Source organism: Perca fluviatilis, chromosome 5 (genome assembly GCF_010015445.1).
Source record: "Perca fluviatilis chromosome 5, GENO_Pfluv_1.0, whole genome shotgun sequence".
NCBI classification, from domain to species: Eukaryota; Metazoa; Chordata; class Actinopteri; order Perciformes; family Percidae; genus Perca; species Perca fluviatilis.
Window position 1 is genome coordinate 4060429 of NC_053116.1, and position 16952 is coordinate 4077380.

Below are 16952 nucleotides of genomic sequence, written 5' to 3' on the forward strand. Positions count from 1 at the left end.
TGAGGCCTTGACACACACAGTCAAGTCAAGTCTGCTTTATTTATATAGCACATATAAACAACAGAAGTGCTTTAAAACCAAGGCGAGATGGTTTGAAATCTGCCTCAATAGACAACGTTGCATAGATTAAAAAATACATAAAGACAACTATACAAAATGTAAAAGAAAACAACTGACATGAAGACACTAAAGTCAAGTAGAGAATAAGGAAGTTAGGGGAGGGAATTAAGTCAACGATAGATACAAATAAAAAAAAGCAGTATAAGTAAAAGCTGTAAAAGGCAGCTAAAAGCAAGTAAAAAAAAGTTGGAGATTTCAAATGTTCAATTGTAGAACAGGCCTTAATGTGGGACGGGAGGCTGTTCCAACGCCTGAGAGCAGAAACAAAGAAAGCTCGGCTCACCTTTGGTTTTGCAGTGTGAGTGAGGGACGAGGAAGAGCTGTTGTGAGGATGACCTGAGTGACCTGGGGGCAGAATATGGCGTAAGCAGGTCAGTAATATATCATGTGGAGCTAGTCCATTTAAGGCTTTGAAGACAAATAGTAAGATTTTAAAATCAATTCAGTATTTCACTGGTAGCCAATGCAGGTGAGCCAGAACAAGAGTGATGTGTTGTCTTTCCCCTGTACCAGTTAGAAGTCTAGAGGCTGCGTTTTGGACCATTTGGAGCCTGGAGAGGGTGGAGTGGGGCAAACCAAAATACAGAGAATTACAATAATCCATTCTAGAGGTGATAAAAGCATGAATAACTATTTCCAGGTCACATAAAAACTGCTTTAATTAGGCCTTTCACTAAAGAACTGACTTGTGGTGTATCCAGAAAGACACCAAGATTTTTAACTACATCATTGAAGTTAGCAGACAGGGGACCAAGCTCATTGGTTAAGCTGGCAACAGAGCACGACTCGCCAAACATAATCTTTAGTTTTGTTTCCGTTTAATTGAAGGAAGTTTGCAGCCATCCAACACTGTATGTCACTTAGACAATCAGAAAGGTGTTTTAGAGAGCAGGTGTCATTAGGAGTAACCATAATGTAAAATTGTGTACTGTCTGCGTAACAACGATGACAATGGACCGGAGTACAGCCTTCAGACTTTCATCATGTTCCTCAGGTGTCGCGCCTGAGACTATGATGTCATCGAGGTAGCACTGGACCCGACAGGCCCTTGAGAAGAGATGACATCATTCGCTGGTAGCAGCTGGCTCCCCATGTCAGTCCAAACAGCGCCCTCTCAAAGCAGAAAACAGGCCATCATGGGTAATGAATGCCGTTAAGCTGTGGCTGTCCTTGTGGAGTGGTGAACCTGGTGATAAGCGCTCTGGAGATCCATTGTAGAATTTGTTTTTGCCCCTCTCAGCTCCGCAAACATTTCCTCCATGTCAGGCAATGGGAACCCATTGATCACGACTGCTTTGTTAGGCTCTCTCAGATCCACACAGAGCCGTAGTCCTTTTCCCCCTCTTTTTGTGGTGACTACTGTTTTTTTTTAGCTCCTCAGACACTGCTGCTCTAACTGAGAGGGGTAACCTGTGCAGTTTCTGTTGAACTGGTTTAATGTCTGGGCGTACTTTCACTCTGTGAGTAAATCCCTTAGCACATCCTAATGCCTCCGCTGCCCCTTTTGCAACCACAGGGTCAAACTGGAGCTAAAATGACCTGACCATCTATTATCTGCATTTTTAATGCAAAAAATAAGTCTCTGCCTAACACTGCAGACCTATGTTTTACTCTAAACTGGATTCAATGCACACAGTCACCTAGCGCTAAGGTTGAAACACCACAAGGTCCAACATGCAAGCAAATAAAATAGGAGGGGAGGGGAGTGAGACTCCAGATGTTGCTGAGCAGTTCGCTGTGGCTGCGTATTTCCACAGAATTTAATTAAGTGGAAATTTGCAATATTTACTCCTCCACGAGAGTGCACATTGGTATTAGACTTTCTGGGTCTGTTCCCAATTATTGTGGATAAGAGCTGGTGAGGTGGCGTACAGGCACCAAAAGAGGTTGTAGTTGTACTCTTTTCAACCACAAAGGAAAGCTAGAGGGGTATGTAGGGGCCAGAGAGTTTGGCAGGCAGAGACCGGAAGTGACCGGACGTGACAGAGAGCATAAGGTAGAAATCAAGCTGTCTACCGGAGGACAAACTGTCTGTTGGTGGCTGTTGTGCTGTGGTGGAGTGTACCTCAGTATCAAGGATTACTGCACTATATCTCTGCATAACAAATATTTCTTTGCTATGTAAATGCTGTTTGCTATTAGCCTTCTGAATGTCGAGTACAAACCTTTAACTAACGCCATAAAAATTAGCATTTTAACCCAAACAGCGATCTTTTCCTAAACCTAACAAAGTAACGTTACTTTGGTTGAATTCCTAATGGGACTCCCAGAGCCTTAAAATGTGACGCCATGGGTCCTGACCACGGTAAGCTGAACCCACCAGCAGGTGTAGCAGGCTTCTTCTGACCCAGATCTATGAGCATAACTTCGGATGACGCCCATTTAATAGAGTGATAATGTTCCAAATGGGTTTATAAATGTAGAATTGAGTCATAACCCCTTCTTTTCTCCATGCCTCAGTTTTAAGACTTTAAAATTAAAAACAGTTTAAAATACACAAATTTGTTCACTTGTTTTTAGAAGATAAGGTTTTATAGCTTTTAAGATGGGAGCTTTTGCATTGTTAAAGATTGAACAGCCCAACAGAACATAAAGTCCAGAGCGATCTACAACACTGCTACTTTTGATATTTTAAGTACATTTTTCTGAAAATAATTACTGTAATTTTACTTATGTAAGAAATTGAATGCAACACTTTTATTTGCTTTTACTTTGTTGTATTATTACTTTGACATAAAAGGTCTTCTGTAGATTAATTATAGATTACTTATCCAATGCACTTTTTGTCAAATTCAGCAAATATCTCCTCACGGTCCGCTAGCTGCCTGTTCTGTGTGTGCTGAAAACAAGAGAAAGGGTGTGGATGTATAAGAGAAAGGCCGTGGATGTATAAGAGAAAGAGTGTGGATGTATAAGAGAAAGGGTGTGGATGTATAAGAGAAAGGCTGTGGATGTATAAGAGAAAGGCTGTGGATGTATAAGAGAAAGGGTGTGGATGTATAAGAGAAAGGGCTGTGGATGTATAAGAGAAAGGCTGTGGATGTATAAGAGAAAGGGTGTGGATGTATAAGAGAAAGGGTGTGGATGTATAAGAGAAAGGCTGTGGATGTATAAGAGAAAGGCTGTGGATGTATAAGAGAAAGGGTGTGGATGTATAAGAGAAAGGCTGTGGATGTATAAGAGAAAGGGTGTGGATGTATAAGAGAAAGGCCGTGGATGTATGAAAGAAAAAGGGTGTGGATGTATAAGAGAAAGGCCGTGGATGTATAAGAGAAAGAGTGTGGATGTATAAGAGAAAGGGTGTGGATGTATAAGAGAAAGGCTGTGGATGTATAAGAGAAAGGCTGTGGATGTATAAGAGAAAGGGTGTGGATGTATAAGAGAAAGGCTGTGGATGTATAAGAGAAAGGGTGTGGATGTATAAGAGAAAGGCCGTGGATGTATAAGAGAAAGGCCGTGGATGTGTAGACATAGACTGAGATTAGAAGGGACATTGAACTGTTTTCCGGGGTATTTTGACATATTCAAGAGGAAATGGCGATGGTTGTTATTTGTCATGGTGACAACGCGCGTCCGTGTGGCCGTAAAGTGTGTCACACTCACTAGTTTGAGTGAGTCTGCGACCTGCTGCAGAATTTCACAGTGTATGCTGAGGTTACAGTTCTTTGCAATGGCCGCTGCTCTGACCACCCTGCTATGTTGATTTGAATGAGAATGTGTGTTGTTTTTATTTCTGTGTGTTGAACAGATTTTTTCACACATTCCGCTCATTTTTCACTTAGCTTCTGCTTAATTTCCTCTTTAATTCTGAATTCTTTCTGATGCCCAATCCCATAAGTTTGACTTGTGTAGGACAGCGCCGCTGTAGCTAAATGAAAACGTGCTACTGAAACATCAGGGAAGATGAAGATTTCCTCGGGTTTAAAACTCATCTGGGGAGCTTGGTTTAAATGTTTGTGTGTGAATCAAGTTTTGTTTTTGCTGAACCAACCTAAAAATGTAACATTTGCATAAACGGTTCATACCAATAACTAGGCCCGGCCGATACATAAACCGATACTATCTTATCATAGAGACATTGTATCAGGGTATATGTCAGCTGATTATTAACAGTGATCAGTAGAGATATGTCAGAGATACAAAGGTGAAGGGGTGCCTCAACACACAGGACAACTGAGGAAGAATCTGGAAAGAAGAGATCTGGAGCAGAGCTTTTAAAAGTACAGCAACGAACATTTAGACATAAAGCATGTCGTCATCAGCGTAAGAAGAGCCAGTGCTGGTGTAGACTAACCCAAGGAGCCCTTAACTGAAAGAGACCCCCTACTGAACATATTGTATAAATGTGCACATTTCTCAATGCAGTTTTTAACTACTTCATTTATCTATTTATTAATTTATTTGTTATTGTGTGGAATGTATGAATGAAGTAGCACTCAAAATTCCATTTCCATTAAGTTTCATGTTAAACCGGGCCTACAATAAAGTGTAGGGCCTAACCATAAAGCATTTTTTTTAAGCTATAAAATATTTGTTGGCATGATTTTATAAATCATGTTTTTTTTTATGTAAAACATAAACATATGCCACGCTGAATCCTTAGGATGAACTGTATATGTTACACACACAGATACAGTTCATCCTTACCTATAGGCCAGTAAGTCTATAATCAGTGTATTTCACAAATTGTGAAGCTGATTTATATTTGCTAATAATATTGATAATAATATGTTGGATTCATGTTTAATATTTTAATTTTCTTGGAAACTTAAAAAAAAACAAAAAAAAAACAGTAATTTGGTGGCCCCCTGCAGTAAATCTGAGGACCCTCAGGCATGTCACATGTCACAAATGCCTCTTACCACACTTTTCTTTATCTTACTGTTTAAATTAAAGTTTTCAATCGAGCTGCTGCTGCTGCTGTGGTTCTGGCTCGGGTTGGGCCTGATCACAGCTCCAGTGTGCATGTTTAAAATTCCTTCGCCCAGCAGATAGCTGTTCCTCATTGGATGGACATGTCTGAAACGGTTTGATAGTTTCTATGATATTTTTAAGATATAGATAACAATATGGCACCGCCTAGAACGTGTCCAGTGATAATTATAATTCTTTAATAGTTGAAAGGATCTTCAATTATCGTCATTCTAAGAATAAGAGCAAGATTATAAAAACCTGACACTTTAAACCCACTTTGAGCAGCTTATTACAGAAAAGCGGTCAGAGTGAGAGTGCTGTCCCATTCAGCCTGCGAGGCAAAACAAGAAAAGACATGCCACTTTACCTTGTTGCTTGGTAAGATGATTTGTAGTGCAGTGTAGCTGTCGTTAATGTCTCTAATGATAAACTTACAGCAAGCTGACTCATTGAACGGCAGCCAACGTCCATTTCTTCAGGCACATTCTGGTGTGTGTTGTCTGCTCTGTCATGTGTGTTCAATCTGAGTTTCGGCGACAAGAGAAGACCAAATGTCCTCAATAAGTAGGCTTTCGTTGGTCTCCATGCTCCTCTCTTCCCCTTCACATCTTTACAAAGAACCCCATTCACACACACAAAGGACGATTTGGGGATGAGAGTACACTGTGATGACTTGGATCAGTTACATTACAAGCTTTTTCACGGCACTCACTCACAATAAGCTCTCGTGTAAATTTTTGTTGATATATAAGAAAATAATATGATTTGATGCAGTAGATGCCTTGCTAGATTTAACACAAATTTGTGTAGCTACTGGAAAAGGAGACAACTGTCTTAACAGCATCTCAACTCAAGGTCCACTTACTAGCTTTTTTAGCACTTTTGATTGCATCTCACTGTTTGTATCGGTGAATTGAACTGGCTCAGTTGTGACACATTCACCCCAAGCCAGCAACCATGCACGGTGACAGTCTGACCATCGGGAGCACCAGTTTGGGGCTCAGTTCAGTGTCTCACCCGGGAGTTCGGGGATCCATTTAACACTTTAAAGGTTCTTACTACACAGCACTTAAAGAAACCTCACTTTTTTTTAAGATAATTTTTTCAGGCCTTTATTTCCATAGGACAGATGAAGACATGAAAGGGGAGAGAGAGGGGAAATGGATCTGCAGCACGTTACCGTGGCGATCACTACCGAGCCTGTTTGTAACCGGTAGGCCACGACAACGTGATCTTCACCTGTTTAACTGACTCGACTGTCCTGCTATTTTAACAGACATGTGAACTCACCACAGACAGTTGCCTTGTTCATGGACTCAGGGCGGTGTCTGCTGAGAATAAAAAGGGGAAACACTGGAATGGATATTTGGCGTTATTTCAAACGAACAGGAAACACTGATATATGAAGCTGCCCATTCGATTAATTTACTTATTAATGGAAGGTGCAGGAATGCTGTTCTGGATGGTTCCGGCCCACTGTAACCCCTAGTCTGGCCCTTAGGAGGAGCTCCTAAATGTTTAGATCCTAGATTGGTGGACAGCCTGCTCTCATCCTCTCTGATATCCTTCTTGATCTTTCTACGGCCATCTCCTGACTCCTGGCCATGCCCTTTGACCCCCGCCCAGTCAATGCTGTAACCGTCTTTGTGATAAAACCTGAAAAACTTTATTGTGACATGCAAGCTCGTTTTAGTTGCCTTAAGTTCATACGTTCATCTAACCAGGGCCTCGTTCTTTGAACACAGCATAAAAATGTTAGCCAGATGTGATCCTGGGAATCCTCAGCTAACTTAGTCCTTTGAACACAGGTTGATTTGTTGGGCTCAGATAAAGTTATCCTGAACATTGTGCTTTAATTTCTAAATTAAAAGAATATAAGTAGAGAGTCTAAACCATGATTGTCATGCGTTCCGACTCCGTCCCAGCTCTGGCGATCCGGAGCCCTCCGGAGCAGATACACAGAGCTTCTATTTTTGCCAGATGCCGGAGAGCTCCGCAGCAATTCAGCACAGGGCATATTGTGCGGGACAGAAGTCAAGCACAGAAACAAAATAAAATACACCATGCTCACGGCAGATCATATTTCCCTGCACTACACCTTGAAAACATCATAATGGGCGGTATGCTGTCCTCACTAAAGGTTGTTGCAGGTTTTAACTTCCACCTTTCTTACGAGTCCATCTTTACTGGGAATAGCCTTTATAATAATTCCCATTGGCCAGTGATTCCTTTTTGTCTGACTGTCCTTCATCAGAATTACGTCTCCTTCTTTGAGATTGGGTTTCTGTGATTGCCACTTCTGCCAACACTGTAGTGTGCTCAGATACTCTCGTCGCCACCTAGCCCAGAATGTCTCTGCCAAGGCTTGAACTCTCTTCCACTGGTTCTTAAGCAGATCTCCTTTTGAGAAGTTACTGGCTGAAGAGGGAGATACCCCTGTTTTCTGCGTCAGTAGCATGGAAGGAATGAGGGGAGCCTCTACGTTGGTGGATACAGGGATTAATGGCCGGGCATTCACAATGGCACAGACTTCTGCCATAAAGGTGCTTAGGACTTCATGAGTGAGTTTTAAAGGTCCAACTTGTAGAAGCATGGAATCTAGAATCCGCCGAGCGACTCCAATCATGCGCTCCCAAGTGCCACCCATATGGGAGGAGTGAGGAGGGTTGAAAACCCAGGTGCACCTTTGTTGAAGGACGTAGTCTTTTATGCTTGAATCACAGGGACCTTGTGCATTCATTTTCAGCTCCTTACTTGCTCCAACAAAATTGGTCCCACAATCTGATCGAAGCTGTTTAGCATGGCCTCTGATGGAGAAAAACCTCCTGAGTGCGTTTATGAAGCTTGACGAAGTCATGGTTTTGATAACCTCAATGTGAATTGCACGCATGGACATACATGTGAACATAACTGCCCACCTTTTGTCTCTGGCTTGGCCACCCCTGGTACGACGTGTGATGACTTCCCATGGCCCCAAAAACGTCAAGTCCGACATACGAGAATGGTGGGGTCGACCTGCAGGCGTTCTATAGGTAGATCAGACATTTGTTGTTGCTCCATTTTTCCTCGCAACTTTTTGCACGTGACACACCTATGAATGCAGCTGCTGAAGAGACGTTTTCCTCCTACTATCCACAGGCCACTTGAATGGATTGCACCTTCTGTGAAATGTCTGCCCTGATGTTTTACACATTGATAGTGGCGGACAAGCAGAGTTGCTATGTGGTTACGGCTTGGGATAATGATAGGATGAGCTTCACGCCTGGTCAATACGTCCACCTATTCACAGCAAGCCTTCACTGTCGATGACTGGCCGAAGTTTGTGGAGATGGCTGGTTTTGGGAAGGTCGCAGTTTGACATAATGCATTTGAGCTCTTCTAAATAGTTTTCATGTTGCACACATTTTATGATGACATGCTCTGCTTTAGTGATGTCAGCAACTGCCAATCCATTCTTGCACATGTGCCAGTCCACACAGCTGCTATTGCCTGATGGGAGTGAGAAGCATTGAGCAATGTGACAGAGGTGGGCCACAGCTTTGGTGAGTGAGCTCCACTTGGAAAAATGCTCAAATCTCTTTGAGCCCAGCTTGCCTGCAGTAACTCGTGTGGTGAGACATGTTACCTTGGAACAAATCTCAGCATCTGAATCTGGATCTACAAGGTCGTATGTCATCTAATTTTCAGCGTTGACCTCTGAACTGACTGGCTTCGTCAAGAATGCTGGTCCAGTCAGCCTTGTAGTGCCTGCAAGATCGGCAGCTGGAACAGACTGACCCATGATCTGCTGGGTTCAGCTCCGATGGAACATAACTCCACTGCTCTGGCTGTGTTGACTGTCGGATACGTTTGTTATCATTTCTATTTTCAAAAACCAAAAAAAAAAAAAAAAACTTTTTTCTCTTTTTTTGTTTTTTTGTATGTATCCTAACACAACCTTGCTGTCAGTGTAGAATTTGACTGCATCCACTTTCAGATCAACCTCTCTGATGACAAGCTCTGCAATCTCAACAGCCAGTACAGCTGCTCATAACTCTAACCTGGGGATCGTCAGCTCAGGCTGAGGAGCGAGTTTGGATTTAGCAAAGACAAAGCCTACTTCACTGTGACCATGCTGATCTGTAATCTTCAGGTAAGCCACTGCCGATATTGCTTTGACAGAGGCATCAGAAAAGACACAATTCTGTGTGTCGGGCCTTGGAAGTGGAGAAAGATGCATATGTGCGTGGGATATGTACCTCCTTTAGTGCTAACAGTGATTCATGCCATCTTCTCCAATCTTCAAATTTGGCCTCAGGAAGACATGTGTCCCATTCTGTATCTTGGGTCGAAAGCTCTCTGAGGAGCAGTCTGCCTTCAATAGTAACTGGAGCTAAGAACCCAACATTCAATTCCTTCTTTGATTGGTGGTGCAAGCTCAGCATGTCCATTATCAAGCATTTTTTGCATGAACTCAGTGAAGTGTACTTTCATTTCAGGCTTCTTCTCTAACATCTTTGGCTGTGACATCAGCTGGTTGTAAGCGTAGTCTCTGTTGTTAGGGAGACGTCTCCGTGTGTGTCGGAAAGGGAGAGGAGCGACCCAGCTGTTTGTGTCATCTTGGAAGAACTCCCGTTCTATGACCTGAAGAAAGGTTATATCCTCAATTGAGTGGGCGAGCAGGTTGTTATTCTCTGTTGTGCAAAAGACTTTTTCCAAGCTTATCTTTGTTTAAAGCCACTAATGCTCTTTGTGTGGGCTTGTGCAGGGGAAGATTCTTGTCATTAATAGTGCCTTTAATACTGTACATTTCTTTCACCTGTATCCGATTCTCACATGGAGTTAGGTAAGTTGGTCTTCCATTTCCAAGGATACAGGTCTTCATGGTACTCACTGTGTTTGTCTTGTGAGTACCTCCTATGCATACATCACCTATGATAACCCACCCAAGGTCAAGCTTTTGTGCATATGGTGCGTAGTGAGGGGCATTGTGCTGTTTACGAACCTTATGGACCCTAACAATGTCTCTTCCCAATAGCAGCAGGATGTCAGCAACTGGATCAAGGGGTGGGATTTCATTTGCTATCTGCTTTAGGTGGTGGTGGTGGTATGCAGCATCTGGCGTCGGTATCTCTGCTCTGTTATTGGGGATCTCATTACATTCAGTGAGTGTAGGTAGTGGGATGTTTATTTTTCCATCTACAGATTCTACCATGAAATCATGAGCTTTTCTCCCAGCTGTTTCCACTGTACCTGCACAGGTTTTGAGTGTGTAGGTTACTGCTGCTCCTTTGATGTTGAACATGTCGAAAAACTCTGATCTAGCCAATGACACGTTGCTCTGGTCATCTAAAATGGCATACATTTTTCTCTGTAGATTGCGATGACCGTTGGGGTACACATTTACGAGGCAGATCTTTGAGCAGGATTTGCCTTTGAATCCCTCACCACATACCTCGGTACACCTGGATGTGACATCTGACTGCCCTGTGTCCTCTCTCTCCCCGCCGTTCTCTGATGAAGGGGAAGAACCTGGCTGTGACTGAGGAGCAGGACCACGGTGAAGAGCAGAAAGGTGTCTATCGCTGTCACACTCAGTACATTTGATGGGTGTTTCACAAGATTTTGCCTGGTGATTAGTAGAAGCACAGCAGCGAAAGCATATATTGTTCTCTTTCAAGAATTTCTTTCTGTCATCAAGGCTCGTTTTCCTGAACCCTCTGCATTTCTTCAGTGAATGGGATGTGTTATGCATTGGGCATTGTCTGTCAGGATTTTCCGTTTTAGATACTGTATCTGATGATGATATGCTTGTTTTATGCACAGAGACAGGTTTATTTTGACCTTGCTTCTCTCTCTTGTAAGAGGTTGTAGAGAGAGTGGGCAGGTTAAAGCTGGGGTCGTTTCTCTCTTCAGCTTCCCTGCAGATGAACCCTTTGAAGAAGCAGAAAGGAGGAAAGGCAACACCATATTCTCTCTTGTATTTGGACCCGTGAGACATCCACCTGTCTTGGAGATAGAAGGGCAGCTTCTCAACAATGGGCTGAACTCCCCTTGCTGTGTCAAGGTAAGCTAGCCTTGGCAAGTACCCATCTTCCTTGGCAACATCTAATGCTATCAGTAGATCTGCCAGCTCTTGGAGTTTTTTCTCTATTTTGAATCTTGGGAAAGTTCTCTATTTTGCTAAACAGAGCTCTCTCTATTGCTTCTGGAGACCCATATGTTTTTTTCAATCTCTCCCAAACCATTTTGAGACCAAGGGATGGTTGTATGGCATTTACAGACCTAATTCTGAGTGCCTGCTCACTTGACTCCTTACCCAGCCATTTGATCAGCAAATCCATCTCTTCACTTGCTGACACCTCGAGGTTTTCGATTGTGTTGATGAAAGTCTCTCTCCAGGCTGGGTAATGTTCAGGTAGGTCATCAAACTTAGTCAAACCTGAGGAAACCAGCTGGTTCTTAGCGAGAAACTTGGCGAGATCAGCTGTTGTAGTGTCATGATTTGTGTTGGCTGAACGTGATGGCTTAATGGGGAGAGCACTATGCTTGACATCATTTCTCTGCTGTGATACATCTGTGTGAAGAAGCTTTGTGTCCCTGCGTTGGTACATCGGTCTCCTATTGACGATATGTGACTGGGCCTCACTCTTAGCAGTGTAGTCTTGATGGGGTGTGTGTACTGAAAGTAAGGGGGGATTAACTTCCCTCTCCTCTCTTGCTGTCTGGGTGAATGGTTGATTTGTGAGTGCTGGAGGTGAGGGGTAATGATCATCCTTATCTTTAGATCCCTGTGCAAAGGGCTGCAGTGCGTGGTGGGTAACATAGTCATCAGTCCTTTTTTGTGCACTCTCTTGAAGGGACAAGAACTCAAGTTCTTCGATCTGGTCAATTCCATATATATCTGCTGCTGCTGCTGTCTCCAGAACTACAGCTTCTGCATGGGCAGCTTCAGCTTCTCGCTGTAGATTGATGCGATCAATTCTGGCTTCCAGCCTAGCTTTCTCAATTTTGAGTTCACTCTCCTTTTCTGTGAAGGCCAGCCTAGCTTTGGCTGCTTCTGCTTTGGCACGGGCTCTTGCTGCTTCTAAGCTGACTCTAGAGTTTGCTGATGAACGTGAAGAGCGTGACTTTCTGGAGTGATTGTGGGAGAGGACTGAGCCCGATTCACTACCATCTTGTGAGCCTTTTACTTTGTCTTCACCGGAAACCTCTACTGACTTAACTGTGGTTGCCACGATGATGAAGTGCAGTGTAGCTTGTCTATCTTGAAATCCTTCTTAAACTCCCACAGTAGGTGGTCATCCTTTTACTATGCTGTCCTCACTAAAGGTTGTTGCAGGCAACGTATTCTTCAGCTATACAGCTAGCTTAACATTATATTCTGCAGCATTATATCCTCCAAGGAACAGGCAGGTTGTTGTGTTTGGCAGGATTTAATTAAGGAAAATATTACTTATTTTGTAAAACTGTGAAAAAGAACACAAAAATTCAAACACAGTAAGTATCTTTGCAAGTACCAAATATCTCTTGTACATTAGTAGAGAATTACTGATATAAACAACACAAACAGGTGCTTAAAACTATGTATTGCAATCTGTAAATATCATTTACACAAGCACCAACGCTTTAACGACCAAAGATTAAATACATTCATATGTAGTTGACAATAAACTAAACATCCTCAAACATTCTGTACTCAAACCAAATAAATATTAACATACACATGTTAATATAACTGTAAATAGTGGATAACTTACGGATGAAGCCGGTTTGTGGACTTTAAGGCACAGGATTAAGTGGATTTGAACACTGTGATGCTCCCTCTATGAAGCCATGGGAAAAAGGAACTTTCTAAACATCACTTCCTCCTCCTATTCTCCAATAGTGTGTCTCAAATCGCGCACTTCCCGTAGTGCACTAAGGGAAGTGCACTTCGTACACTATGTACTTACTTGCATAGTGCGTAAAATTTGACGGAGGAGTATTGTCATCCATCCTCCCCTGCCTTTACCGAATGTCAAACTTCAAAACATCTCATGTCTCACTCCTTCTTCTTCTGTGAATTATACCCAGGGCAGAGCATTCTCACCACCTGTTGTCACCATACATTTCTGCTTTGTTCATCAAAATGAATGTGATTGTTTTTATTGTTGCCCTCTGTTTTATGCAACCGTAAACATCCAGGTATGATGATATTCATGCTTTTGCTCTTAATTCATTGTAAACAAAAATAAATAACCACAAATGGCCATTTTGAGTTATTTAGCAAAATTGGAGCAATTAAAATGGTGTCCAACTGACATATAACGTTAACATAGAAAATAGTCATATTATATGTTTGTATAAAGGGTGTTTATTGCAATAGCTATTAATTACAGTGAAAATACAAGAGTGAAAGCAGAGGCAACACAATAGACATTTAAATAGATCCTATTGTTCTATTCATTGATGGCCCTGTATTTTGATGGGGAAAGTGATATGAGGGTGGACTTCAGACTCTCCAGCAGGATCCTTTAACGGTACAACCTCGGTATGGCGTGGGACCCGTCATGGAGGCCCTTGTCTTCCTCTTTTGGCTCGCCAGCGGTACATCTGATCGTGGTTTAGCCAGAGCCTTTGCACACTGACGGTGCACCGTGCTGTCCACAAGACCAGCAGGGAAATCCTCTCTCTCCTCCCCCAGCTCGTTCGCCTTTCAGCAGAGGAGGACTTCCCTCAAGTTGGCAGCATTGTCCGTGTCCCGAACGATTATATAAGTCAGATCAGGACAGAAACAGCTCTGTTAATATGATATAACATAGCATACATTAACGTACTGTAACATTACTACTAACGCTCGCAGCTGAATGTATATTTACCAGATCACACATCTAACGCTAAAATCGTCTACAGTGAGGACGATAGTTTAAAAACAACAACCGTATACCACAACACATGTAACGTTAGCTAGGTTATAACTGATTTGCCAGTGATTAAACCAAAGAGTATAGAAGAACCGGTAACTTCACCGCTGTTAGCTAGCTAAGGTTAGCTAAAGCCAGCTTGATAGCACGTCAAATTACGATGCAAATAAACGTTATAATTCGCGGTAAAAAAATCATCACTGACTGCAAAATTAACCACACATACATAAACAGGTTGTGTATATGTTAAACAAGTATAGCAAAAAGACTGATGTTGAACTTACATTTGGGTCTCGCTGTCGCGTATTCGGCCGCCATTATCGAAAGTTTTTCACCTTTTGTTAGCTCCGCCCCTTCCGCTACGTAGCCAAGATGGCGACAGTTGAGTGTGGAAAGTGTCCATCGATCCACACTCAACTTTTTCACCGTTATGAGTGCACCATCCGGGTACTTGTAGTGCACTGCATTTACCACACTTCGACGAGTTAAATTTTGAGTGTACTCAAATAGTTAGTATAAGTACAGAAGTGCGCGATTTGAGACACACCATAACTGTTACCTCACTTCCTCTTTAGTGCAGCTACTTACAATCACCAGTAGGGGGTGGAAAAGAACATACAAAAGAAACAATTACACCAATTCCATTACAGGCGGAGACAGGCCTGAAACAAACTGTTGTTGGTTTTGCGGTTCCGTTTATAGAAACTACATCTTCTTATATCGCGTGATCATATGTGAATTTGCAAGATCTCGTGTGTCCTCGTGACTTCAACTGTCAGTCATGGCCGCAGCCGTTCCGCAACAAATCCGCACCTGGTGGGCATCGAAGGACGGCGGAGCACGGAGCCGACACGCAGCGGACCTGATCCGCAGCCATTCCGCAGTTGGTGGAAATCTGTTCAGTGTGTTCCGTGCGGCCGTCAGTCAGAGGAGCCGTAAACGTTCATTTGGGCTGATTTGACTTGTTGAATCGGCCAGCAGGCAGTCGGACTCAATGACCAATCTGATTGGTGGAGTGCTAACCCAGAAATATCGAGCGGGATGAGCGTGACGAACGCCTCTCAAAATCTGACGAAAATTTTTTAAACTGACCTTTGTCGATCCGAAATGAAGACAGATTCAGCAACTGCACGGCCTATTTCTCTCTTAAAATGTTTTCAGAAACACGTTTCGGTGAACTCTTTTTGTAAAATAGGAGATTGTATTCCGAAAGAGCCGCCATTATGGTTGGTTTTGAAATTCGGGAGAAGCCAGACCCATGTGATTTGTTTGTCCAATCAGCTGCCGGTTTGAATTTTTTGGGCGACAATACAGATTAGCACCGCCTGCTGTTATGGAAACGTATTATGTCTCGCGCACGCGCAGAACGTACGCTCAAGTCGGCGTCGGTTTGGTGTGTTCAGAACCTTTAAAGATATGGACATAGTTACATTCAGAAGACACTACAGGTGAACAGGGTCAACATTTAACTAACAGATATCAGCATGAAACTTCCCCCAACTGATTACTGACACAAATTATTTTTTATATTTCTAAGTTTTCTAAAATGTTGTGTTTAAATATGCAGACGAGGAATTATCTAATGCTAACTTTTGGTGAATTTAGGAGACATCTACAGACACAAATAAACAAATTACCCATTTTGGATGTTTTTTTCTCAATAGTCTGAAAGAAGACATGTTATGGAAGCAAAATAGCCCAAAACCTCAAAATTGAAAAATTATGTTTTTGCCTGTAGTCCCTCCCCTTAAACACATTAGAACTTTAAAATGAGCAAGTTAGATATTATATTGTATGACATATCCAGCAAACTGAGTTGACTAAATAATCCAACTGTATACAATTTATTTTTATGATTCAACAAATTGGACATTTTACTGTTTAAATGAAAATGTTGTAATTACCACATTTAATTGTACATATTTCTTTTGTTCACAATATCCTAAACTGACACTTTTCAATTTACAGATCTGATTTTATTATCCTTCTTTTTTGCCATCTATTGATTATTTTTCTCCTAACCCCCAATTTCCACCAACTGCGGAATGGCAGTGGAGTCAATAGGTTTCCATTAAAGGTCCCATGACATGGTGCTCTTTGGATGCTTTTATAAAGGCCTTACCGGCAATTTCCACTGGATGCGGAACGTCTGCAGAACGTCGACGGAGTCATTAGGTTTCCATTAAAGTCAGTGTGTGTATTTCCACAGACTGTGGAACATCTGCGTCCCGACTCCGTCCCAGTTCCGTCAGTCCGCAGCCCTCCGCAGCAGATACACAGAGCTTCTATTTTTGACGGACGACGGAGAGCTCCGCAGCAATTCAGCGCACGGCAGATAGTGCGGGACAGGAAGTCGAGCACAGAAACAAAATAAATATCCGATTAATTTTCAAAATAAAATACACGGTGCTCACGGTGGATCATATTACCCTGCACTACACCATGAACACACAGCACAGAGCTGTTTCCCCTCTACTCCTCTGGATAGAAACTAATTGGTGGTGGTTTTGTGGTTCTATTCTACCTGAATTTGCGGAGCCGGTCCGCAGCTGTTCCAGAAGTGAACAGTGGAAATCCCCAGTTAGTGGTCCCCTAATACTGTATCTGAAGTCTCTTTTATATAGGCCTTAGTGGTCCCCTAATACTGTATCTGAAGTCTCTTTTATATAGGCCTTAGTGGTCCCCTAATACTGTATCTGAAGTCTCTTTTATATAGACCTTAGTTGTCCCCTAATACTGTATCTGAAGTCTCTTTTATATAGACCTTAGTGGTCCCCTAATACTGTATCTGAAGTCTCTTTTATATAGACCTTAGTGGTCCCCTAATACTGTATCTTAAGTCTCTTTTATATAGACCTTAGTGGTCCCCTAATACTGTATCTTAAGTCTCTTTTATATAGGCCTTAGTGGTCCCCTAATACTGTATCTTAAGTCTCTTTTATATAGACCTTAGTGGTCCCCTAATACTGTATCTTAAGTCTCTTTTATATAGACCTTAGTGGTCCCCTAATACTGTATCTGAAGTCTCTTTTA